General features: G+C 39.0%; 1 protein-coding gene across 1 annotated transcript in view; it reads left to right on the top strand.

Annotated features, from left to right (window-relative positions):
• LOC122803943 (epithelial cell adhesion molecule-like) overlaps positions 1-25,322 on the top strand; it is a 297,939-nt gene that overhangs the window by 252,106 nt on the left and 20,511 nt on the right. The gene's annotated exons all lie outside the window — the stretch shown is intronic.

The raw sequence follows: 25,322 nt of genomic DNA, 5'->3' as shown, positions 1-25,322 counted from the left end.
TGTTTAAGCCACAAATATAACTGCTCTTTTTGTCATTTTACCCTGTTACTCTCCTGTAATAAGAGAGGTATACACTATAATTTGTAAGACTATCTGGATGGATCTAGCATTTGTATTGGCTATATGCAGTATTTACCACATGATGTTACTGTAACACAAATGTTCTGCTGTTACTTAAAGTATATTATCACACTTACTATAACAAATATAAATAATACAACTTTAGAGATGGGAGTGATCTTACTAAACACAATATCAAATTTTACAGCACTATAAAAAGTATGTTATTTTTGCAGTTAATTTTGTTGATAAGGACAGCCCCTGGAGAATGAACATCATCAAAGACTAAACCTGCAATGCCTCCTAAGTTAGTGTATAAGCTGTTATTTTTTCATACTAAGTAATACCTCACTGCCTAAATTAGTGTAAAAGTTTTTTTCTTCAAACTAATTGCAATAACAAGCAAGTCCTATATTTTAGAAAGACAATTTGTCATCTATGATTCACAGGTGGAACACCCCACCCTGAAAACTGATGATTTATTACTGAAACCATAATATAGGTAAGCAACTGACAATCTAAAGAAGAATGAGGGGGTTGGTTACCCATAATGCTTTACTGGTGTATGCAAATCATATTCAGTACTTAAGTTGACATCGTTTTGTGGGTGTGGTCATAAGGAAAACTAAGTCAACAATAAAACTAAGACATCAAAAACATGTCATAATTTGGCACATAATAATTTGGATGAAATACTTCTTTGAAATTTACTTTCTTTTCTTTCATTTCTTAAATACTTTTAAAATCCTGTACGCATATGATAACATTTTATTTTTGCAACTGTGTTTTGAAATTTTAACCAATCAATAAATAAAACTTCATAATCTTTGTTTTATTTTTCAAACCACTTTCTGCTTTAGCATCAGGTGTATAGCCAGAAATGAAAAAAAAAAACAAACTATAAAACACCAACACACGAAAAGTTAACAATCTGCTTTAAAGATAATTATTAATGATTCTGAAATATATATATCTGTGTGTGTGTGTGTGTGTGTGTGTGTGTGTGTGTATGTGTATGTGTGTGTGTGTGTGTGTGTGTGTGTGTGTGTGTGTGTATATATATATATATATATATATATATATATATATATATATATATATATATATATATATATCTGTAGACACAAATGTTCCCAAATCCCCACCTACTAGGTCAACTCTTAGGGGTGTCTTATAGATGGAGCAATTAGCCTGGGTGACAGTTTTCCCAAAAGATACTACAATGCATTTGTTGGGATTGAGTTTTAGTCCATGACTTTGACACTAATCATCTTGTAAGATATTTTGTGTCATGGGGGAATCTATGATAGCGCCCAATTTTCAGCCATATGTGAACTTGGTTAGTCAAAGCTCCTTGACAAAAGCCTTTACCTCTGAGAAGTAGCTGTCAAATAGAAGCAGTTCCAGCACGGACCCTAAGGTACCCCTGCTGGTGAACGGCCTCTTAGTGGAGGTGGTATCACCAATCCTGACTTCCTGGGTCCTGTCTGTGAGCCAGCCAGTAAGCCAGAGAGTTATTTAGGGGTTTATGCCTAGTTTGATGAGTTTGTCAACTATACTTAAGTGGGGTACTGTACTGAATGTCTTTGCCTTGGTGACCTTCTCAAAGAAGTCCACCAGATCTAGTAGGCAATGACCTTTCCTTGATGAAGCCACACTTTCTTGGTTCCATTGTCAGAAGGTTGCCTATGTCTTTGTTGATCATTTCCATGATAATTCATTCCATGGTTTTGCATATTAGACTAATCAGACTAATATGTCTGTAGTTTCTGGGGTCAGTTGATGGTCTGCCCTTGTGAAGTGGGATAACTGTTGCAGTCCTCCATTCTCATGGTACAAAACCTATTTTGATGCTATAGTTGCAAAGTGACTCAAGTGGTCTTACTATTTAGGAAGCATCACAGAATATTGTCAGGGCTCATGGAGGCTATATTTTTGGCCTTAGCTAGCATTGCCAGGACCTGATCCCTGTGAATAGTTGGGGGGGGGGGTTATACTAGTAGGTATTTCATGGAGGGAGGTAGGGGTGAAGTTTGAACTGAATTTGTAAGGTAGCAAATTCACTTTGTCACTCTGCTCAATGAAGGTGGAACCATTAACTATGTGTTTGGCACACTGATGTATGCTGCCTTTAAGGTGTTATACATAGCTGTAGAAAATCTTGTGGCTGTCTTTACCCTGCAAGGCTATTTTGACCTCATAAATGGCCTTGTTTAGCTTAGGTAGTTCTCTTAGTTCCCTATCTATTTAATTAGAGAGGCCTTATCATTATGGGAGTTGGTCTTCCTGGTTTTAGTCATGACTTTTTCCCTTTTGTTATATACCCTGTTAAGTTTAGGATTCCTTCAGTGTGATTTGTTTTTAGAGTGTGTTTTGGGATTACTTCTAGTAGGTACAGCAGACTCTATACAGTTATTTACATGGTTGTACAGGGTTTCTGTAAACAGTTCCACATAGATTGGGATGGGGCATTGAATTTTGATAAATTATGACTTCATAGGGTGTAGTATGCTTTGGAATAGTTCCTAACTGTTACAGGGTTTGCTGGGCCTACAGCATTGATTTTTATTTTGAAGACAGCTTTGTGGTCTGACTTCAACAATGAGGAAATGACCCGGGGGGGGGGGGCAGTCTCCTATATTGGTGAGTAACAGGTCCAGTATGATTGAACCTCTGGTAGGTGTATGCACAATCTGATCAAGGGTATTTGTGTTAATAAAGTACAGGAATCATTGTGCTTGCGAGTATGAGGCAGTGTGTTTCCCAGTCTTTAGAGCATAGTTAAAGTCACCCATGAGTAAGGTATTTGACTGAGTGTCTGCAGAAGGCCTAGGTATGAACTATGGAATTCTAGGGACAAAGAGGGTGACCTATAGCTTGCTAGAATATGGTATAAGACCTTGTATGCGTTGATTTATGATTAATTAATCCAGCTTCCTATAAAAAGTGAAAAAAAGTGATAATTTTTGATGAATAATAGTGATCTGATGCAAGCTTGTATTTTAGTGTGTAACATTTTGGAAAATGGGGGAAAAAGAACAGTAGATAGCCTAGGACCATACATGTGAATTCAGTAGATTTTTTCCACCAACCACACACTTCAATATGCAAATCTGGTGGATTTTTTTCTACCAACCACAGACTTAAACACGGACACACACTCTCTCACTTTGAGTCCAATCAAGCCAACCACCTACCGCATGCCCCCCGCTACAACACTTAAAAACCCCATTACTACTGCTTGACCTCAAGAAGTCTTGTAATTAATGAAAGTGCTCATCATAATTACTTTCAATAAATATCTGAAACAAGAACCTTCTTTGCAACTCTTGCAGTTGAATCTGTTTTCTGTGTAAGATGGTGCTTGCTAGGACTATAGGTTCATAGGTGTGTACTAGGCTAATGGCTCTGGAGTGTTTACAAGCCTAGCCCATAGGATTACCCTGGCTTCATGCCAATCGACCTTAGTTCCCAGTGCCTCTGTTGAGTAGACCCACTGGAGTGATCCCTGGTGTGAATTTTCTATTTTCTATCCACTCATCAAGATTTCTCTTGAAGAGGGCCAGTGAGATGCTCTGTTTGATGTGTATAGGAAGTCTATTCCATAGCATGGGCAATCTCTGGGTTATGAACCTGTCCCTCCAGCACGTTCTGTTGATTGTGGTAATGTGGTTGAGGTCTCTGGAGCATGTGGTTGGGAGAGATTGGGATTTCTTCAGATGTAGCATTTCTAACAGAGCTGGGTCAGACATGGCTTTGTAAGTCAAGCAGAGATCGCCACTAAATAAGCGATATGAGACAGAGAATAGTTGGAGTTTTTTAAGTCTCTCCATATAGGACAAGTGTTTAAGGCCTAGGATCCTCTTTGTGAGGTACTTTTGCGGCCTCTCCAGTTGGTGCAGGTGTCTAGTGAGGTACATGCCAAATGGGGCATTTTACTCAATGATTGGCCTAATGAGGGAAGAGTAGAGGGAGACAATGACCTCTTTCTTCCTGGATGCAAAAGCCTTAGTAATGAGACGTGCCACATAGAAGGACTTTCTGACCACAGTGGCAAAGTGGTGGTCAAAAGAGTGAGTGCTGTCAACCTGTGTTCCCAGATCTCTTGTAACATTTTCTGTGTTCAGTGGACTACCATCGATGTGGTAATTCATGGGAACTGGGTTTTTCCCAAAGGGGATGATGACACATTTTTTGGCATTGAGCTTAAGGCCATGGTTCTGACACAAGTCATTGGTCTCAGTGAGGCCTTTTTGTAGGATGTCAACATCACTTGGGGAGTTAATAATAGCTCCCAACTTGCAATTGTCTGTGAACTTTGTCAGCCAGAGTCCCTTCATGTTGTCCTGGACTTCAGAAAAGTAGATACCAAACAGGAGAGGACCCAGGACTGAACCCTGTGGGACTCCACTCGTGACTGGTCAGCAGTATGACTTGGAGTCAGCTACTTTCACACTGTGGGTTCTATCTATAAGCCAGTTTGCAACCCACCTAGTGATATAGGGGTTGATGCCTAGCTTAGTGAGTTTTTTATGATTCCAGAGTGGGGAATGGTATCATAGGCCTTGGCTAGATCAAGGTAGGTTGTTTGAATGACCTTGCCTTCATACACAGCTCTGGTGACTGACTCAAAGAAGTCGACCAAGTTGAGCAGGCATGAGCTACCCTTCACAAAACCAAACTGTGTGGGATCCAGAGTTTGGAGATTCTCTATATCCTTGTTTATTAGGTCCATGACGATGCATTCCACAGCTTTGCATATCAGACTCTATAGGCTAATGGGGCGATAGTTCTCAGGGTCTGTAGTCGCTCCTCCTTTGTGGAGAGGGATGACTGTAGCAGTGCGCCCTTCATTAGGGACAAAGCCTGAGGTGAGGCTGTGATTGAACAGGGCACACAGGTGAGGTGTCAGTTCACTCTGTAGTTCATGTAGAATACAGCCAGGGATATTGTCAGGTCCCATAGAAGATGTATTCTTGGCCTTGGACAGTGCTGTTTTAACCTGTGCAGCAGTAATTCTGGATGCCTGGTAATCTACTGGTATTGTGATTGGTCATTTGGGGGGAGGGAGAGGGGTAAAGTTGGCACTGAATCTGTCTGCCAGTATATTGGCAATATCTGTTGGCTCAGTATAGGAGGTACCATTGTGCAGTAGCTCAGAGCAAATCTGAGTATTGCCGTGGAGATTCTTTACATAACTATAGAAGGCCTTGTGGTTGTCTTTACTATCTGCTGCAATTCTGTTTTCATAGCTAGCTTTAGAGGATTTGATAAGGGATCTCAACTTTTTGTTGAGGCTGATAAGGGAGTTTTTCCAGTCTTGGGACTTCACCTTATTCTGCATCAGTTTCCTCCTTCTGTTCTAGAGTTTGTTTATAGCAGGGGACCACCAGATTGGCTTCCTTTTTTTGGAGGAGAGTGTCTTGGTTCTATTATGTTTGGTGAGATCCATGCATTTGTGTACGTGTTGGTACAGTGCATTGGTGTATGATTCGGCAGTCATGCAACTATTATCCATTTGCATGGGTGCCATGAAGTTAGCCACCTCTGTTTTTAGGAGCCCAAAGTTAGCTTTGGAGAAGGTTTTCATGGTGGTTACCTTTGCGGGGGGGGGGGGGGGGTGCTGAGGTGAGGTGGGAGGGATGAGTTTTTCCAAGGTGATTAGTTTGTGGTTTAGATCTAACCAGGGAGGAGTTGACTATTGGTGTAGAGCAATGGTCACCTATGTTAGTAATGACCAGGTCAAGGATGTTGCTACCTCTAGTGGGGGTAAGAACAAGTTGGCCCAGGGCTTTGGAATTAATGAATTCCAGGAAATGTTGGACAAGTGTATTAGTACATGAGTAGTTTTCCCAGTTAATTGAGGGATAGTTGAAGTTGCCCAGTATGAGAGTGTTAGATTGGACACTAATATTCTCCAGGGTGCTTAGGAACGTGGAGTGTGAGTTTTGGGACGTAGTTGTGCATTCTGTCTGTGCCTTCCTAATACACTAAAAATGGCAGCTGTTATCTCAGAATAAGTCTGTACGATCCCTCATGCTTTCTTGACCCAGGAGGTGCTCTCTGATGAAATCAAGAAGATACTGTTCTCCTCAGCTATAAAGTTATTAGCAAACAGTCAGAGATTCTATCATATAGCTATATGATTGATTTCAACAATTGGCTAAGTTTCTGGTGTCATTCTAAGGGGATCCAGTATCTGTCTGTCTGGGATGACATGATTGACAGACAGAAATGGCCTACATCTGTCACCCCTGGACTTCCGGATACTGGCCAAGGCTCTTGCCACCCCTATAGTGCCTTTTTTTAGGCGGTGTTCCAAAGACCAAATTACCACCATAACAGCTGCAAGCAAATGAAATCTGTGGGTCATGCTGCTCAATGCCAGAAGCCTAAATCTCAACATGCACTCACTCAAAGCACTCCTTAAAATGGAGAACATTGACATTTGTACTGTAATGGACACCTGGTTCAAGGCAGCAGAAAGCACCCCTGCACTACCAGGCTATAACTCATTCCACACCTCTCGGCCCCAGAACTTGGACCAAAGCTCCAAAGGTGGTGGTATTTCCATATTCATAAAGGATGTGCACACCTCCAGACTGGTAGCCCAACATAACGCATCAGAGATACTTCAGGTGCAGCTAACATTGGGTAAGACAGCGATTCAGGTCAGAGATATAAGAAACCGAGCTTACAGGAAGGAAGATACATTGCAAATGCACAAAATACAATTGGTGGGGAACTTCAGCATGTAGTCTTCATTGAAACTGACCAGTTTCTCTTCTCCTTTGGAGGCCACACTGACAGCAGCATCTTATGTAGAGGTGGTATGGAAGCTGGTTTATAAGCTGCACACCGTTTCTGTTTATAAACATTAGCAATAAAGCACCATATATAAGTAGTTCCATCTTAACGTTTTTACTAACAGATGAAAAATAATGAATAACAAGTTGCCTGTTAAATCATACATTGACTCTTATGGATGCTAAGGCCAGTAAGCAATACCTGTTATTTGCCATTAAAGTACCTCTATAACAAAGAATGTCAAGCTTTGGCTTGCTTATATTTATATTTTATACAGTCCAGTATTACATGTGTCATAGAAATACTTTTCATTTTAAATCTTGCAGGGTCAAACTGCAGTACAAAAATAATATATTTTCCTTCTGACAAAGATTGGACAAAGGTTCCCCCAACTGATATTAAGTAGAACAGTGTACTTGAAACATGAGTGACAGTAGTAAGAGAAAGTATTCTTGATCAAGACAGTCCATTGGATGCCCCTGGGTCTATATTATATCAGTGAAATGTAAATACATCGAATACCTCTTCATCGACCCGTTTTCAGTGAAAGCAAAACTCTGCAAACGATTGCTACATCAAAATTTTTCCCACGGTAAGTAACCAGTGGGCCATCTTCAGGAATTTGGCCTTTTCCCTACTGTAGTGCAATCTCGGAGTTGGTATATTTAGTTGGGGTGTTCAGCCCCCTACCAGGGTGGGTTTTACACTTTTCTGTTTTTATGCAATTGTTACATTGGCCCACTGCTTACTTACTATGGGAAAAATTACCATGTAACGATCGTTCATGGAGTTTTGCTGAAAACAATCCGATAAAGAGGTATTCGATGTATTTACTTTTCACTAGTATAATATAGACCCTCTCCCTTATTTATTTACATTTTGGTTACCAGAGCACCATTTTACAGACCTTTTTTCTAATAGAAGACAATGCCCAGATATGCTGAACATATTTTCACCTTTCTTTCATTTACAGCCCTATGAGATAGATGCCTTTTTTTCCTTCCTAGATCTCACCATTAGTTTCATGTCTTTTTTCCATCCCCTCTTATCTGGAAAGTGTTCCGAAAGCCCCTTCAGGCAAGGGGAACTTGATTGTGGTAGCACTCACATGGCTGCAATTCTTCATCTTACTTTTTCTTAAAATATAATTCATCTTAGTTTCGTCTTCCAGCATTAGTATTACAGTACAAGTGATTTAGTGTTATACCCAAACCTCAAATCTCTCAACTTGGGTTCGTGGGGATTTTCTGTTCATTTCTAATAGTGCCTTCATGCCCACTAATATCCTTCACATGTTAAAGAAAGACAGTCAGCCTTCAAGATGAATGTCTTGTCTAATTAAATGGGTTGAAACAGTGGTGAAGTAGTGTTCTGCCTCACAATGCTTGATTTTCAGCTGAGGAGCCTTACTTGTCGAGTCTGTACTTCCTCTATGTTTCCACACTGTTTTCCACATCCTAAAAGACTCGCTGCATATGAACTGGTAAGATTCCTAATTGTCAATAGGTGTGCATACAGTGTGTGTGTGTGTGTGTGTGTGTGTGTGTGTGTGTGTGTGTGTGTGTGTGTGTGTGTGTGTGTATTTGCATGTGTGTGTATCTGCATGTGTATGCATATGTATGTGTGTATGTATATATGCTTGTTCATCTGGAGACAGGCTGACACTTCATTCAGTGTGGGGTTTATGCCCTGTGCCCATTGAATACCCCTTTGTGTTGCTGTACTGGATTAACTGGATTAAGTGGTTAATTAGAGAATGAATAAAAAATAAAAACAGTTTAATGATCTGACATTTTGGATATGTTCCAAAGCTGAGGGACTATTTAGTTGTATATGACATGCGTGTGAGTGAAAGCATATTGTTTTTCAGTTTCTGGTTATATGGTAACAATTCTCTAGGTTTCTACAGATCATGTATCGGTTCCGCAGTTACATCTTAGCACTGTGTTTACAGCATCATCCCTTACGACATGCATCAAGTCACTCTGTGACTGAAAATGGGAAATTAGAAATGTCCATGTTTGATCGGTGAGAGGTGAATTTATGTTAATGGAAGTGATTGATGTAAAGTGTTTAATGCCCATTCTCCGAGATGTGGTAATCTTGCAGTTCAAGGGCTAATGCCCCTTTTGTAGGAGTAAAGATGGCAGTGAGTAAGAAATTTGTGAAACAAACAGCATCCTACACTTGTATTTGCATGACAGACACTGACAGATAACCTACAAATATAAGAAATTACAGAAGAGCAGAGACGGTAGATACATGCAGTCACATAAAAGAGCATCTGGAAATTGCAGTGTTTTTTAGAAGATGTAATTTATATCATGACATGAGCCCACAGAGTTGAAGTATTTAAGTCTACTTATATTCCTGGTAATAGAGATATCCATTTTGCTGTCATAGAATTAAAAATAGTAACTTTTGTGGATTGTAGTAAATTATCTGATCCTGTATTTTCTTAACAGTATAGAGATCACAGCATATTCTCTAGTTAAATGGGCAGACCCAGCTTTTAGTAAAATGGGTCTGTAGGAGAAAAATCGCTGCTACCCCAATGGCACTCACCCACAAGCATATATTTTTAGTCCCTTCCCATGTTGGCTACCATATTTCCTGAAACACCTGCTCCCATTGCATAACACATGATGTATTAATATACAACACTGTAAATTTGCTAAGGTTTGTATTTTCAGCTAAATTTAAGTTCAAGTTCTTTTAACTTTGTTTTATATTTTTAATTTTTGGAAAATAAAGCATATATCAAAATTAGATGTAAAAATATAAAACAATTAACTGAAAGAATAAAGTATGGGACAGTGATGCAGTGGTTGCGTTGTCACTTCACAGCAAGAGGTTCTCCAGTTCGATTCTCGGTTAGGGTGCCTTCTGTGCGGTGTCTGCATGTCCTCCCTACATTCATGTGGGTTTCCTCCGGGTACTCTGGTTTCCTTCCATGTCACAAAGACATGCATTTGGAGCGTTTCTCCCCAGGCCTCTGCTGAAACTTGGCTTCATTCCAAGTTGGACTTTCCCGGTAAACAAGTGTTAAATAAATAAAGGCAGTAAAGATAATCTAAAGCCTGTGAAATAACAATAATGTAATAGCACTGATGACAAAACAAATGATATAAGCACCAGTTCAAATAAATGGTTCTGAAGACAGATAGAGGTGGGTATGTAATCTTGCAGTAGATTTCAGTGGTAAAAATCCTGAGATGCAAACAAATTATTACTAGATGACTTAAGCTTCACTAATGGAATCACTTACATCCTTTGGAAGGTGGAACACATGGACCAGGATGGATGATAACAGTTGTTAAGGTTCTGCAGATGGGAGGACCCAAAGTTTTAAACACAAGATAAACCAGAACCATTATTTTTAAAGTTAGTTCTTTGCTTGATAGAATAATGATACTGATCTCTTGATAAAACATGATTAACAACTCTTGCCAGAGCGATCTCAGTACCGTGCCTGGGATAAAAGCCACACTGGAAACAATTGTTGGTATTATTATCTCTCAAATAATATTCTAGCTGAAAATACACTATTTTCTTAAGACCCTTACCCACAAAGGGAGAGTTTGAGATAGTCGTATGATTAATAGATTGTCATGGTCAGTACCCACCTTTTTGGGGCAGAAATAATTAATGCCTTCTTTAAAGCTGCTGGAAATGTCCTATTTCCTATAGAAGTATGGATCATCCAGTAAAGAGCTGGACCTAAGACCTCCAGAGAAGCTAGACCAAGTTGGACAGGACAGGGATTGAGTCCACAAGGAATGTTATGCATACTGGAAATCAAGTTATCATAAATAGAAATAGAAAACACATCAGCAAGAAGATGGTCTAAGCTGTTAAGGACCACTGTGATAGTCCTAATGAGCACTTGACAAGAGATGTGAGCTGATCCAAGCAAGATTCAGATGAGAATACCTGCACAGGCAAAATTGTATTCTTCACTAGATAAGATTTTTTTGGTAGTCAGTCTGAACTGAACAAATTACCCACCACCCTGGCAGTTTTCCACTGCTGAGATAACATTCTAGGAGGCATCAGTGCTGAAGGTGGAAAGTGGTTATCCTGGCTAAACTTGTCTTTGAATGGACAGGATTGCCTCCATTTTGATCTAGCTTTCAACCAGCAGACCTTAGGTCCTGAAGTTCCTGGTCAAACCATGACTCCATGATATGGTATGAACCACTCAAACATAGTTTGGGGTCAGTGTTGAATGAGGTAGTCAAAGCCTGATTATACACCCCAACCCACTCATCTGCATCTTTATGCAAGTGTGCAAGTGTACAAAACGAAAAAGGATTTAAAGTGTCTGAAGTGATCAAACCCTGCCCTGGAAATATACACAGCTCATCTCAGGAGATTATACCCAGGGTTCACCAACCAGAAATTAAAAAATTGAATTATCAAACCATGTGAAAGGAACAAGCTTCAAGTCCCTGATAGAAGCACTAGGTTGCAAGAACGAGTTCAGTATGCAAGCAAAAATTTGTGCAGAGTAAGGAACTCCCTGAGCAAACCTGATTCCTCTCTTAATACAGAGAAATTCTTTAAGAAGAGAAGCCAGTCCATCATTAACCCAATTTTCAAATCAGCTAACTCCAGAAGAAACATTCTTACACTACAGAATGGATGATATATGAAAAGGTACACTTGGTCTTTTTCCATTCCGATGGCATATTCACTGTCAGGCTTGAATGATGAAAAATCACAACACTACCTTCTAAATGATACACAGTCACACTCACATGCACACACGCACACACACACACACACACACACACACACACACACACACACACACACACACACACACACACACACACTTTCACACTCACACACTTTCACACTCACATGCTCTCACACACTCTTGCACGCACGCACGCACACACACATAGACACACACACACACACACACACACACACACACACACACGCGCGCATGCACACACACTCTCACACACACACACACACACACACACACACACACACACGCACATGCGCACGCACGCACACACACACACACACACACTCCACACAGGGAATTATTATTTATTTATTTATTTATTTGACATTTGTTGACTAGGTTGGTCCAGCTGGGTCAGAGTCCTTTTTCAGTGGAGACCTGTGGTCAAAAGCTCCATTCTTAAAACATTAAATTACTTTGACACAGTACATAGCTAATAAAACAAAGTCTCCAAAATAGTGATGAACAAAAGAGGAGGTTTAACATGAATAGCACTTAGTCACCTACAAATTAGCAAGCACAGTTGGTACAGTGCAGAGTAAAAAGTAGAGCAGATAAAATTTACATTCAAGTCAAGTCAAAGCACAGTAAGCACAGTGCAGAGTAGGGTAAACAAGTAAAAATTACTATCCTTAAGTCATCCTAAAATGTAAAATAATTAAGAACTTACATTCACGTCAAGGCAAAGTACAGTAGGTACAGAGCAGAGTAGGGTAGACAAATATAAGTTTATATCTTTAGACATCAGTTCAGCTGAAAATAGTAGCAATGGGAGAGGAAGTGGTCAGGTAGGAAATATTCTGTAAGCAACTATAGTATGAATGGAGGTACAAGGTAGAAAGATAGGAATGTAAGAGTAATGAGTTGAAATATAGTAAATTAGAGAGAAGGTTGGGTTACACAGATATGGGAGAAAGGAGAGAGGCTGGTTGGCAGAGAGGAGATAGGTCAGTCAGGGGGGAGATAACACTGGCATAGTCTATTATTGCTTAAGTGATTTTTTACAGCCTTTCTGAATTGGTGTTTGGATCTAATGTGTCAAATGTCAAGTGGAAGTTTATTCCAGCTCTCAGCAGGGGAATAGCTGTAAAGGTTTTCACCAGTGTCGATCTTAGGTTTGTGTATGGAAAGGAGATGTTCAGAGATCTAAGGGTTCTTGCTGGGGTGTAGGAGCAGATGATAGATGAGATGCTGGGGCAGAAGGTGGGCTGGTACAGAATAGAATGAATTATCTGAAGCAGAGAGGAGAAGGTTATGGGGGAATTCTAATCAGTTCAATTTTATGAGTGCTAAGCAGTGATGAGAGAAGCATGGTAGTTCAGCAGCAAATTTAGCTACCTTGTTGTCGGTGGACTCTAGTTTAGAAATAAGCGAGGTCTGTAAATTGGTCAGAATTTGAGAGCAGTAGAGAGGGGTTGGTAATAGGCAGGCATGTAATAGGGCTATCTTAGCTTTACTGGAAAGAATTTTTTTTTCTATAAAGGAAGTTATTTAGTACACGCAGGTCAAATTTCAGCTGGTCATCAATAATGACCCCAAGTAGTTTGGTATGGGTGTGTTATTACGGGAAGTGATGGAGAAGAATGGTTTTAGATGGTTCAATGTTTTCAGTACGAAGAGTAAGAGTTTGGTCTTCTTTGGGTTTAAGATTAGATGGTTTTGGTTGAGCCAGTTTTCAATAGACAAGAAGGAGTTGTAGTATGGAACTCAGGGAGGGTATCAGCTATGGTGATGACTGTAGAGTCATCAGCATATTGTACTAGTGATGACTGTGGAGGAGAGGTAGATAATCGATTAGTAAAAGTATTAAATAGCAGTGGTCCCAAAATTGAATCTTGGGGTACTCCCATCTTTATAGGCAGTTCGGGGGAGATAGCAGCGAGCCATTTAATAGACTGGAAATGATTACTGAGGTTACTAGAGAACAAGGAGATAGTAGGGGTGGATAGTAGGGGTGGATAGGTTTAGTTCAAAGAGTTTATCTAAGAGGAGGGGGTGGGAGACGGTGTCAAATGGTTTTGAGAGGTCAAGAAAAAGGCAGGGGACTAGTTTATTCTGATTCCTGGCTTGTGAGATGGTGTTTATGAAGGAGATCAGAGCAGTAGAGGTACTATGACCAGGGCGAAAGCCATGTTGGGCGGGAGTGATTAGGTTTTCTTGTACGATGTATTGTAGGATTTTTTGTGTACGCATTTTTCCAAGATCTTAGAGTGGGGTGATAGAATTGCAATAGGCCTATAGTTGGACAGTTTGGTAGAACTGTCTCCTTTATGGATGGATAGCATGTAGAACGTTTTCCATATGGCTTAAGTGGATTGTCAATATATATAGGCATTCTTCAGTTTAGGGCCACATGTGGCCCACAGCTACTCTGCATGTGGCCTTTAAGATGATTCTTCAGTTGTTAATTATGATGTCCTTTGGATAGTGAAACTGATGAACCAGAAATCATGTTACTTTCCATAGGAAATGACTGCTGGTGAAGTTTCTCAGTGTGTGCTGGCAATGATTCTTTGGGATAGTGAAACCGATGAACCAGAATTCATGTTATTTTCCATAGGAAATCATTGCTGGTGAAGTTTCTCAGTGTGGGCTGGCAATGATTCTTTGGGATAGTGAAACCGATGAACCAGAAATCATGTTATGTTATGTTCTATAAGAAATCACTGCTAGTGAAGTTTCTCAGTGTGTGCTTGCAATGATTCTTTGGGATAGTGAAACTGATGAACCAGAATTCATGTTATTTTCCATAGGAAATCACTGCTGTTGAAGTTTCTCAGTGTGTGCTGACAATGATTCTTTGGGTAGTGAAACCGATGAACCAGAAATTATGTTATGTTCCATAGGAAATCACTGCTGGTGAAGTTTATCAGTGTGTGCTGGCAATGATTCTTTTGGGAAATGTCTTCCTTTTTTATGTTTATGTGATTGTGAAGTTGGTATATATAAGTATGGAGGAATGTGGGCTTGTCCCCCCCCACACACACACACACATAGGGTGTATATAGAGTGGTGTATCCTCTGCTTATAACAGATTTAATTTTTTTCCTTGGGTTGATTTCCTGACCAGTTATGCTTGGTGTGTTATGTCCTTGCCATGTTGTAACACACTAGGTCATAATGTAATCCAAAGGAGCTGTATTTTCTCTTATAGTCATCCATGCTGATGTGGTGACTATTTTAACAAGTTGTTGCAGCTTCTTTATACAATCTCAGACCCTGAGGGTATATGCTGTAGGTGTACAAACCAAGGTAATATTTGACAAGTACGGTGTGGCACATTTGTGCATGGAAGTCCTGTTCCCCATGCACTTCGTAGTGCCATATTACAGCTGCTGGGTGTCTGAGCAGCTTCTGACTCACTCTTTTTGCAGAGTTGTCCTTTACCTTCTAGCTGGGATTGCATACCAGACAGTTTTTGAGTGATGGTGGACAAATTACACCTGTCTCCAGCTGATGTAATAGTGATCATTAGCACTATAGAACAGCTTTTTGTTACTGGTCTGGACATCTTACAAAAAGTATTTATTGAGAAATATCAGCTTTGCTTTGAACTAAAACATATTTTTTCAGTAAGTTAACATTCTTTTTTTGTCAGAATGTATCACTTTAAAGGCTGTCTTACACATGTAGTGAATAACAGACTTAGTAAAATACACTGCAAATTTGGACCTTTATATTGCAGTTGGGTGGTGGTGCTGCGGTAGCATTGTCGCCTCACAGTAAGGCGTTGTCCTGTTCGAATCTCAGCTAAAGCATCTTCTGTGTGGAGACATGCATGAATGGGTGTACCTTTGTTGAAGGTTGTGCATCAGAGCTGGCAACTCGGCACGTAAAAATTTACTGCCAATCATTAGCTGATCGGAGTTCCGCTGTGGTGACCCCTAACTGGGAAAAGCCGAAAGACACAACAACAATATTGCAGTTGGCTTTAAATCAGAGCACAGAGGACAGAGCCTTGTTTCAGTAATTGATCAAGCTAGTAGAAATTAAATATGCTTGTCACTGTTTTTCTACCTCACTGAAAACTTTTCCCCACGGCACTATATCATGCAGACCTCAGTAATAATTACCTTTGCTGTTTTTGCTCTGAAGTAAAATAGTAGAAAGCTATAGCTTTGATGCATTTATACATACTCAAAATGCAGTATAGGTGTAAGTCCCAATCTTAGAGGATACAACTGTAAAATATAATAATTTCAAGTAAAATTTAGCATCCCAGTGTTTTAGTTAAAGTAGGTGTTGTTTTTAGAAAGTATAACTGAACAAAAAAATCAAGGCAGTATTGTTTTGCTTTATGTTTGATGTCAATGAAATACTAAAAGTGCCCAAAGTTTTGGCAGACAGTTATTGTTCAGTTGTTCAGTAGGCTGAGCAGGCTTATTTTTTTATAGGTTCATAGGTGATTGCTAGGCTAATGGCACAAGAGCCTTTACAAGCCTAGCCAATAATACCCAAGATATGACAATATTATGTATTAATTCCCCACATATGGGATGGGGCAGTATCAGGGGAGTGGATCTTTGGGTCTGGAGCCCTGAGTAATTTTATGGACTGCCTCTGTCCATAAGGGACATGGGCAGTACCCCAGGTGTGACTGTATGGTTCCCCATCCATTTATCCAATTTGTTTTTGAAGAGACTGAGGGAAGGGCTTTGTTTTAAGAAGATGGGAAATTTACTCCGTAGATGAGGTTGCCTTTAGGATATGAATCTGTCTCTCAAGCAGGTTCTGTTAGTCACATATAAGGTTCAGGTCCATGGAAACCGTAACCCTCGTATAATTTTTTTTGGCGAATTTGTAACATTTTCATCAGGGCTGGATCAGAGAATGCCTTGAAGCTCAGGCATAAGCCCCTCTCAATAAATTATATGAGATGGGGTAGTGGGATAGGGTCTTTAATCAGTCTGCATAAGATGTGTGTCGTACACTTTGTATTTTTTTATTGAGAAACCTCTGGGGCCACTCCAAATGGTGTAAGTGCCTGGTTAAATACATGCAGAAGGGAGTATTGTACTTGATTATGGGCATGGTGAGGGCTGAGTATAATGGCACTATGACTTCCTTTGATCTTGATGCCATGCCTTTACTTATAAGTTGAATCATACAGAAGGATTTTCTCACTACCTAAGGTAAGTTTACGTTACTATGTATCAGTGATCCTAGGTCCTGCACCACTAGGTCTACATTTAGGGGTGTGCTATCAATATTATAATTTGCTGGGATATCTGATTTACCAAAGGGTATTATCATGCATTTTTTAGCATTTAGCCTCAGACCAAGGTTTTGGCACCAGTCATTTTCATTAGATCCTGATCAACGTGATGTTGTTCCAGAAGTTTTCTATGCTTGCAACTAAATTTATGAATTGTAACCATGGCCTAAATCTGTTAAGCAGACAGCTTAATACGTTATGGGCAAGACAAAAGAACAGTGGTGCCAAAGAGTAAATCTGGAATATCCCCCTTAGAATTTTTATCTCTGGGATAATAATTTGTCTTTTATCATGGCTTAGTTGAAGAATGGTTTGCCACTGTTTCATGGTCACTGTAATGTAATTGTTCAAGGTAGGGTATATCTCATACATTTGTAACCACTCTTTTATCCATTAATGTAGGATGCTGTCATATGCCTTTTTGTGGTCTATCCATACCATACTTAGATTCTTCCCCATTTTACAATTCTCCATTATGACTTTATTTACAACAAATGACCCTTTGTTCCAAATGACTTTTGTTACCCTGTTGTTATGATTGAGTTTTCTTCTAAATGTCTATTAACTCTGTCAGCATAAATTGCAGTGTGTAGTTTAGGCATCATAAGATAAGTTTTCAACCTATAGTTTTTAGGATATCTTGCAGGTTCACTCTTAAGGAGGAGTATCATTTTTTCCTGTTGTTAACTGGGTTGGCGTCTGTTGATGGTACACATATAAATAGTCCTTATTCATGGCTAAATCTTCATGTAAATATGTTAATACTTTTAGCCAGAAGCTAGGTACTGCATCTGGGTCTGGAGTTTCCATTTAGTAGCTTTACTTAATTTTATTTCAGTTTATGTGGCTGTTACTTCATTCCATTGCATATTCTGTACATTTGAACTTCTTATTCTTTCTTTTACTTCTATCCATTCAGCATCTTTGTTATGTTTCCACAGGATCTTGATAGATAATTTCTCCAAAATGAGTCTATTGCTTCTTTCTTTGGTGGTGTTTCTATTCCTTTTGCCCTATTTCCCAGTTCTGTATAAAACTATTTTGGATCATTAGTAAATTGCTTGTTTTGCACTTTTCCTTTGTATTTATCTGCATATCTTCTAAGTTTTTCTGCCTGTGCTGTTATCTTTAGTTTGTTTTTTGCAATGGTGTACCATAGATCCTGTTTTGATACTGCGAGTTGCTTTTATCATGTCTATCATTCTGGGTATTTTTGCTGATCTGTTCCCTCTTCTGAACTCTTCTAACAGCGGCACTTCTTGACTTAATTGCTTTATAGTTTTCCTCTATTCGGTATTTCCATGATGGTACGTAAATTTTCCCCTTCCTTTTCCTTACTTCCCTATGTTCTTGTGGTAAGACTTTATACCAGTGCAGTTTTATTAATAATGACACACACACACACACACACACACACACACACACACACACACACACACACACACACACACACACACACACACACACACACACACACACACACACACACACACACACACACACACACACACAGTTTCCCTACATTTCCAGATCTCCAGTACCAGTGCCCCTTTTCCTGTCATTTAGATAGTACTGCCACCAGCTAGATCAATTTGGCACACCAAATTACAATTGTTGTCCACTCTTAAAATGATATGGTCAAAATATAAATGTTTGATAGTTATGGCTAAAACAGCTATCTAAACATGGGAGCCAACAGTTAAAGCTACTGTGGTTCCATACAAGTAAAATTAAAATAATTAATAAGCACAGACACAAGGATTTAAAACTGAATAATAAAAGTATTTACTTGAAATAAATAAAATTAAGCCATGCATTTTATACAATTAAATATACAAGCTGCACTGCACTTGCTCAAAGAAAATATCAAATAAATGGGTATAAATGGACAGATGACATATAGGAAAACTCTATCTAACCACTTATTTGGCTATATCAATGTCAGTAGTTAAACTGATTTCTAACTTTGTCTGGCTTATAAGCCCAAGCAAAAGATACACAGTCTCATAGACAATTAGAATCCAAGTTTGAGGTTCTGTCCCAAAGCCTCAGTCCACTGTGCACATTTCAGGAGCAAGACACAACTTACTGAAGTTCTAACAGTGTACATTTCTAATCACCGTGTCCCATAACTTTGACGTTTCCAAGAGTATTGTCTTGAAATGACGTGGCAGAGCAAATACAATTAATGCAGTTCTGAACAGATAACTCCCACCTTTAGGAGTTTCAAGTTCCTTACTTCCTATGAGTTCTAAAAGTTAAAACTTAATTTGTCTTGCAGAATTTCTCAATCTTGAATAGAGAGAAAAAACCCTCTAATTCATGTGTGAAGTCTAGGTGAAAAAAATTGCTAATGAATGCCAAAATGCATGAGAACAGATTCAGTTTCAAGGGCATAATTCAGAATTACACAAAAATAACAGCATATTTTTAATGAAAAAAAAAAACAATTAGATTTTATTACAGATTTTATCTTAAACATATTTTTTATTTTGATTTGCTTTAGCTAGGTACAGCTTCACTGTCCCCCTAATTAAACCTCAAGTGAGTTTTCTGGAAGCATTGTCAAAGAAGTTTAGCTTGGGGGTAAAACAAGATATTAAATTACAGTACCAAATCCCTTAAACATAGGAAACATTTGCATTTTCGGTATACCTATACCTGGTCATTTTGTCTGTCCTGACATGTTTTCTGTTTCCAACACCCATAGGGTCTCATTGTATAGATAATGTTCTAGTAGCCTAATTGGTTACAATTAGTATTTGCACTAAACATGACCCCAGACTGTCATAACAATACTTGGATTTCTGGAAAACATGGAGGGGATGGCTGCTGTGACAATACTACTTCATTTACTGAGGTATCAGTTCAACCCTTATAGAGGGGATGCGCTACCATATCTCTTCTAATTTCTTCTGTGACTTACTATATGTACTTATCTCTATCATGGAAGGGCTTTATCATATTCACATGATAGAGTTTGTGCTTCTGCCTCCTGCCTGGCAACTCACCAAATACCAACCTCACTTCCTCACTTCCTCACAGCAGTAAAACAAGATAGTGGGCATTAAAACATGCTTAGTTATGCCTTCTGCCTTGACCACCTTTTAACACTGCATGCATGTCTTGCAGTACCCTCATATATTTTTTCAATGGCTGGCCAATAAAATCAGAGATGCAGCTATCTGGCACTAAATGTCTGTAGTAGTATGTGATGAAGAAATGCCAAAAAAGCTGAAAATTAAAGTGTACAATACAGTAGCACAAACAGTGCTCTTGTAGGGAAGAGAAACTTGAGTTCTAAAGGTGGGAAAAGTGAGGAGGCTTAAAGTAATGGAGGTACAGTGCCTGAGATGGATAGTAGGATGCACACTATAGGACAGATCAGAGCAGAAGCCAAATTAGGCCCAGTTACAGAAGAGGTAAAGGAAAATAGATTGTGGATGCTTGGTTAGGTTTAAGAAAGTAGGAGATGATTTCATAAAGCTGATTTGGGAGAGACAGGAAGAGGGCAGGAGGCAACAAGGATGTCCAGTCAAGAGAAGGAATCATTGTGTGACAGAAAACCTGTAACAGGTGAGCATCACCATAAATAAAGATAGTAGAGTGGCTCTGAACTTAAAGAAATGGTGAGAGTTGGCATGACATCCTGACCCCATGCAGAAATGGGAAAAGGGGTTGGTGATGATGGTGATGGTGACTGGCCGATACATTTTTGTGTAAGCCTTATTTTATATGCTTTATGTCCAAATGGCTAAAGAAAGGAATATTGTGGGCTGTGGCTAGAAGTGCCAGATGACAAGCCCTTGGGACCACTAACTGCTATATCACTTCTCCCTCTATCTCTGTTTCAGGAGTCTGTTGTCTGCATGGTATCCCCATGTCTCAGTATACAAACTCCCTCTCTCCTTGAGAATGTGGTACCTCCTTGGCCATCTCCCTCAAGTTCTGCAAGATGGGATCTGAAAGCTGAGTCTTTGCCGACTGTTTCTTTGTGATCTTCTCTAGCTTCTCTTTCAGGCAACGTTTGATGTACTTTGACATCTGAAGGTAAAATTTAGGCTTGTTGCTACCAACTATTCCCCCTAAAGTATCCTCTTCTAGAGAAGGCCCAGTATGTTTTCATAGCTGTGCTTTAAATTCAGGCTTATTCCTACTACCTAGTTCTATCCCTAAAGTAACCATGTCAACAACCTCTAGTGGAAGTGCTGGTACTGACCGAGTCTTCACCTGCTACCTTCTCCTTATGACTGTCCTCATGCCTGGCTATGTGGAATTGGATGTACACAAGGTACTGGGACACAAGTCATTACCTATCACAATTAAAGTGGACTGCCTGGACAAGTAACACTCTTATCCAACAACCAAAAACATAAAAATATATTTTTTGATGTAGTATCCCTTTTAACAGAAGTTTCTTTACCTAATACTATTTATTTATTTTATTTTGCATTTGTTGACCAGGAGAATCCGACTGGATAAATGTCCATTTTCAGCAGAGGCCTGGGGAGAAAAGCTCCAGAATTTGTAAATATACAAAGGCAAGCAAACACATACAGAGTCATTTAACAAATACAGAGCCCAGGCACAAAAACATAACATATTAGAAGTGTATATGGAAAAAAATATATATTTTAGCTGCAAATTGTAGTAGCAGGACACGATAGTTGTATGTCCAGTAATTTCTACTTGAATTAATGAGAGTATGTATAACTATGATTTGGTAAAAGCTCTTGTGATAATCTGGAGCTGATGCAGTTTGAAGACTCCCCACTGTTGCTATTGTGCTATCCCCATTAAGCTGTCTCATATGGATTTTGTTCCTTACCCTGTCTGTGTAGACATCTGAGCTGTACATACCACACTTAGTTACACTGAAAACATTCAATCACACAACATTGATATGTATTGGTACTAGCATTTCCCACCTTTGCCTCTGCATAAAGCTGTGAAGGTTTAGACTGCTTTTCCTGGATTCCATTATGGCCATGGGCAGTGCTGGGTAAACCCTTCATGAGCAGCCAAGTTGTACTAAGCAGATACAGGACCTCCTTTTTTTACTCCTTTTCTCAGCAGTGTTACCATCCTGATCTAAACAGATTCTTATTTCCTCAGGCAAAGTGCTAAATGCAGGGTCTCTTACCATAAGATCTCACAGCACTTCAAAAGTAGTAATGTCTCATCCATTTAACCATATATATATATATATATATATATATATATATATATATATATATATATATACTAACTGATTATTTCTAAAAACAAATCACTGACAGAATCTTCTGGTTTTCTCCTATGCTGTCTAAACTTTTTTCCCGTTTGCTTCAGGACTTAATTTAAAGTCAAATAAACAATTTTACCTGCGACATTTTCTACATATTATATGTTAGATATTTTTCTTAAAGCATGCCCAGTTTGTCTGAAATCAGAGGGGATAAGAGCCCCACACGTGGTCTCTGGTCAGCTTGATGTTAATTGTACACATGTTCAAATGGGTATACATGCATTTGCGCAAATTACCAATGTCCGAACATGAACATGTTGAATGCAGAACCCCAGGATCGCAGAATTTCGAATCTGTGGATGTTGAACCCGAGATTACCGAACACCGGCGAGGCTACTATTCCCCCCTCTCGACCCATGGTAGCGCTTGTTGCGTCGGTTGTGCAATTGGGAATTTCGAATTCAACGTTCCGTGCGACATTACGAGCATTCACACATACGAGATTTGACAATTAGGTTTGGAATTATGACGGATCGACCTTCGGTTGTTCACGCAAATGCATGTAAACCGTTCAAATGCCCATATAACACTTTTAAAGTCATCCTCCTCATTATACTGATAACAGTATTTAGTGCTGACCTTAGCACCCAGTGCTAGATTTTTACATCCATTACTTAAATCCCGCAGTTGAGAATAATCATTTATATTTCATGTTGACACTAAGTTTCTCCCTCTCTGCAGCTTCAGCCTCTTTGTCTCTGCTCTTGCAACTTCCTCGCTCTGCTGTCTCTCTCTCTCTCTCTCTCGCTTAGTACCACAGGTTTTTCCATTCCCTCAACAGCTTAGAAACATCTTATCTCTCCAGCTTGAATTCCATTTTTTTTTTCAATTCAAGCAGCAGTTTGAGGACATCTGGGAATGGAATGAGTTGCTTTGCTGTATGCTATACTCTCATAGCCACTGCCAAGGCTATGTCAGTGGTTTGAATCTTAGAGTCAGTCAAGATAGCTATCATTTCATCCTTAGTCATACTAGCAAGTTGGATTTCCTTCAGTCTGCGTTTTTTAGTTAGCTGTGATGCTGACAGTTTTTTCATACCCCAGAGAGTTCATATTTGTCTGTTTCCTAATGACTCTAAACAAATAAAATGTCTGTTAGGCAAGGTATACTAATGTATACTTAATTTGTGGCATCAAAGGTGAACATATGGTGTCTTGGACCAAACTGCATTACAGGATATACAAACCAGTTCACAATATCCACACTACCGCAAACCATTTTATATATGAGGAATGGGGGTATAAATCCCAAGCACTACCACCAATTTATATATCACTCTACTCCCTTAAAACTCTTTACTTGAAATAAATAAACTAAGCTAGCGTGTACAAACCACAATACACTATCGCAATAAAAAATAAATGGGTTTAATCAAACTGATAGCATATAGAAGAACTCTTTAACAGCTAATCTGGTCATATCACTATCAGTAGGTGACAATTTTACTTATTTCTACTTACCATTGATTTGTAAGTGTAAATAACAGTTACACAGTCTCACTGACAAATAGAATACAGGTTTGAGTTTCAATCCTAGTACTGCAATCCACTAGCAGCAGGGCAAAACTAACTTAAATCCTTGCAGTTGCAGTCCGAAATCACAGAGTCAACAAATCACAAAACCAGGACACTAGTTTCACCAAATCTTTAATCCAAGCTTAACAACTTCATCCAAATGTAGCAAGGAAAGCTTTCAAGACTAGCTCTTTATCAACGCATGAAATCAATACTTCTACATAACATTTAAGTTGTATCAATAAACCAATCACATTGCAACCCTAGCAAAAAATAAATAATTGTGTACTCATTACTAATACTCAAATTACAGCTTATTACTCTTAAAAAAAGGGCTTAATGCTGATGGAAGCATTAAGACCAGGTTTAGAGTCTGCATGTAGATGAGTAATGCATTTATATTTTACAAGCTCAGTTTTTACTATGATGCCCCTACTCCTTAAACTTAAGCCCCCATTATTCAAAATACTGTGAGAGAACTACTGTCCCCCCATTTGAACAAAGCAACCATTCAGAGAGCAAAACCACTTCCTGAGAGGTAGCCAAGAGATCTCAGCATGAGATCACCCCCCATGGACTTAGGTTCAGCAAATTCCCAAATGGCATTGAACCAGTAGCATTTATCAGACATTGTGCCAGATATTTAATGAAGCGGGTCTCAAAGTGTTGAAAGTTCTTATTGCTCACAGTAAATGTAAAATGCCAGCATTAGCTGAAGAAATTAAGTCCCTTTATGATAATATTCTTAGTCATCAGTTTTTCTCGGACTGTAAAAGATATCTAACAATGATTGACTTTAAAATTTCCAAACATGTTTCTTTCTTGATTCAAAAGAAAAAAAAAAACATCAACTAGAAAGGGACTTAAAACAATACCAAGATAAGGTAGCACATCCTTTGAAAACCGTTAATCCCTTTAAAAAGACTGTGCATTCTTCGGTTACCATGGGCAACAGTAAACAGTTTTCTTCACCAATTAAAGCCTTAAAAAATGAACATTCAAAAATAAAAAGCATTCTTTACCCCAGTATGACTTTTCAAACTTTACTGTCTTTCAGGATGCTATTGTTAACAAAAAATGGAATGAATAACAGTAATGGAAGTAACACAAGGCAGTTTTGTTTATCCCAATATTTCAAACCAGAGAATGAATGTTTTCCGCAGTCCAGTTTCCAGCTTCAGAGATGACCATTTTTTATCCCTGAGCTTAAAGAGCCATTCAAGCTTTAAGTGGACCTTCCAGGAAGATAGACGAGAACAGGGGAGTGGAAGAGGAAAAGGCAGCGGCAGAAGCCGTGCGAGAGGAAGGAGACAAGTTTAATTGATAATAACACTATTATTTCCACAAGAAAATGTGATTTGTAATCTTACTGATGTTAAACTTGATCTTTCCACAACAACAGTATTAGGAAAAAGTTTGAACTTTGCACCCTCGCAAAGGGCATCAACAGCAAATGTTATCATAACTGAAAACTGTTTTGTAGAAAGTTAAACTTTAAACATAGTTTTAGCAATAATGAGTTAATCTTTAATGAATGCCCAAACTCTGATACTGAAAGTGATAATAAAGGGGACTTATTTCTAGATGGGTTTGCTGGTATTTCAAGTGAATCACTTGTGAATTTTTCAATTGCTTCAGGCATCACTGACGCTTTTATGGATGAAAGTTTTGGCCCTCCAC

This window comes from Protopterus annectens, chromosome 6.part0 (genome assembly GCF_019279795.1).
Source record: "Protopterus annectens isolate FY-2018-M chromosome 6.part0, PAN1.0, whole genome shotgun sequence".
Classification (NCBI taxonomy): domain Eukaryota; kingdom Metazoa; phylum Chordata; order Ceratodontiformes; family Protopteridae; genus Protopterus; species Protopterus annectens.
Note: the sequence above shows the minus strand (reverse complement) of the source record. Positions and strands in the feature narration are given on the sequence as shown.